We start from the raw sequence: 3,236 nt of genomic DNA on the forward strand, positions 1-3,236 counted from the left end.
TTGCTTATGCCTTACGTTTGAGTACCTTTAAGAGAGATCAAAGAAAAATACAAGATACAAGTGCATACATAGTGTATATCAAACATAAAATACTTGATAGATCAAGGAGTATCAAGCTAAATGCATAAGTATTTAGACATTTATGGAAAATGAAAATCAGATGTATATATTAATGAATAAAAAATAGAAGCATACAACCATTGCCTTGATGTTGGAGACCTCCATTTGGTGGATGTCCAAGTCCAAGCCAAGACTCTTCAAGCACTCCTTCCCCAACTTAGATCAGAAACATTTAGGCATAATATCAACGTAGGAATGCAAGAATTCAATGACCAAACATTTGAGAATTGAGGGGATTTGATTTATAGGAAGGGAGGGGGAGTTAGGGATCCACAAAAGAGGGAGGAAAATCCACATCTCAAGGGGAAGGCCCTTAAAGGTAGGATCGGGAGCTCCAAATAGGAGAGCTCGACCATATCTCCACCCAACAACATCCAACTCGATGTTTCTCAAAGTTTCCAACATACGAAGCTTCTCCTCCATTTTGAGAAAACCTGCCAGAAGAGGTTCAAAGTAGAATTTCATATCAAAACCCGCACTGGAAGCACTAGGTCAAATAACTATAACCTACCATCAACACAGGTAAGAAATTTAGCAAAGAGCACTCGTCCTGAAATTTAGGGTTTCAGTCAACCTTCTCTAGAATTGACTCAGGGTAGTTTTTCTTCCATTCTTCACGAATTTTTCAGTATGTGTTTCATGATGAGTACACTTCACAGTTGTCAACATTTTGGCACTTCAAGATGTGGAATAGGAAGTGAACAGGGGGTGTGAAAAAATACTATGTAACAGAGGGTTTCCTTCCCAATGGTTAGGGTAACTACCCTCCTACCCTCCTCTATCTCACTCGTCATTCACCTCTCTAGTTTTCGTGGACAATGCTTTGTAAAGGATTAAGGGTTACTTTCCTTCCTGTGGGATTCCCAATCTCGTTTCTGTTATTATGGTAGTTCTATGCCTTAACTAAGGGTTTTATCATCTATCTTCTATTAATGTTGATATTGGTGTGGCTTAGAAAGGTGGCATTGTTACCTGCACCACAAGTATTGGCTAGACTTAGTTACCCTTATTCACATTTCTTTTGTTTTGTTCCTTCGTTGTTGCTTCTATTTTTGTTTTTCTGAGGATTACTTTCTAATTGTTCTATTTCTGAGTGCCTAGTTGGGACTTTTGTTTAGCTTTCAGGTCCGGGGTTAATAATATTGTGTTTCTTGTTTCCTTAGTTATGCATAGAGGATTCTTCCCTCTTCCTCTAATCAAGCTTCCTCATCTTCCATGTTTCTTCTTCGTGGTGCACACCCTGCTTTAGGATCAAAGGATTTAAGTTTTCCTTCACCTCTTTCGAGCTTTTTTTTGGTTAGCATTCACTCATGCAACTTGCATCTAGAAGACCCTCTTTGATGCCAAACTTGATCCTGATCTTTTAACTTCAAGGATGCATTCAAAATTGCATATAAAAGAGTATACATAACCAAGTAACTTAGCACATACAAAAGAAGCGGAAATCATAAGTAGACATGAGATCAAAGACACAATGATTTGATTATGGAGTTCACCGAATGTGGGATAAGTCTTCGGGCCCTACTCTAAAGTGGGGAGGCCTTGTTTCATTAAGTGGCATCAAAGAAATAAATTACAAGCAACTTTTACAAAAATGACTCCTATACCTCCAATTTGGATGATGGTCTAAAAATGTAGAGCTCAGCTCAAAAAACAAACTACACGGATCGATTCCTCGCACAAAAACATGCAAAATTGACTATAAACTTGTCAAATTTTGATGCTGGCACCTTTGGGCCTCTAAGGGAATATTTTTGGCTTCTCCAAGATACCCTCGCTCATGGTTCCGCTGACCAGGCCACTCCTGGTTCCGTCGCTCCTCCATCGCCCATCTCCTGAACAATTGATTGAGTTCTTATATAATAAAATGGGCGGACTAAACAAGAACTAGGTCGTTTCCCCATTGGTAAAATAGTTAAATTTGGAGTGGGGTGGTTGGGGGTTCCAACTCCACCGACCCCCAAATTAGCATGGCACGTTGGTTTTTTTAGCACTAGCGGTTAACACATATCAACAGTTACATATAATGTTGGAGGATTTTTGTTGGTGGTTATATATATTATGCAGTTTGTTTTGGAACTGCCTGGGTGGCGCGACTACCCACCAAGTCGGGCGGGTTCAAGCCATGCCAGTTCCGTAACATATATAATCTGTTTTTGATGCAAGAGCATGAGGCTTGAAGACAAAAGACTTCGATTTTATTTCAAAAAATACAAAAAAAGTTTACAAGCAAAGGAGTGGGATCCTTTAGTTGTCAATTTAGAAAGCATTCTAGATAGGATTTGAGCTAGAATTCAGGGATTTGGATTATCTTGTAATTAATTCAAGTAGTTAGGCTTAGTTGAGATTATTGAGGAGAATATCATGTAGATTAGATAGGATTAGGCAGTTTCGATCCATTGATTTAAGATCCGGTTGTTGTATGTAATGGTATTTATGTAAGTTTTGAATTAGTGTAATGGGGTTTGGCTGTGGAGGATTGTATTGCAGAAATTGGAATCTCTCTATGTCTCTGTGTATTCTGTGCATGAATGGTCAATCCCAAAGGTTTGAAGTTCCTTCAAAATATTTCTGAGTGTTTTGGATTTCCAGTTTGGCCTTTAGAATTAGAGTTTTGTATAATCTTGTGTTATTGCGTTTAAATCTTCATACACTTTGCATTTAAATAATTTGAATGTATTTCAAAACCACATGGTTTAGTTAGCGATATCCTCAATATAACTTAGATACAATTTAAACTTGGCAGAAGCGCTAAAACCTTGGCAGAATGAGGAAAACCTGACAAATATGTGAGAAACCCAGGGAAAGATCTAAACCGTCTAATCAACAAACCCAATAGATCTAATGGTCATCGCGTCCCAACAAGCGCATGCGTTAGACAGAATAGAAAGGCAGTCTTCGTAGGAGAAAGTTTTTTCTCGCATGGTCTCAAGGTGGTAAGTTGTATTTGGAATTTTCATGCGATTACACTTAGCAGCTGACACGTAGCACGGGAAAACTGCTTTTCTCGCATGCTCTTAGCTCGTTAAACATCGCACAAGAATCCACGTGAGATTACGTGTCAACCGTTGGATCAAGTGGGATTGATCAACGGTGGAGATCATCCAGTTAGTTTG

This window comes from Pinus tabuliformis, chromosome 9, assembly GCF_031772625.1.
Source record: "Pinus tabuliformis cultivar Carrire ecotype Pingquan chromosome 9, CPIR1, whole genome shotgun sequence".
NCBI classification, from domain to species: domain Eukaryota; kingdom Viridiplantae; phylum Streptophyta; class Pinopsida; order Pinales; family Pinaceae; genus Pinus; species Pinus tabuliformis.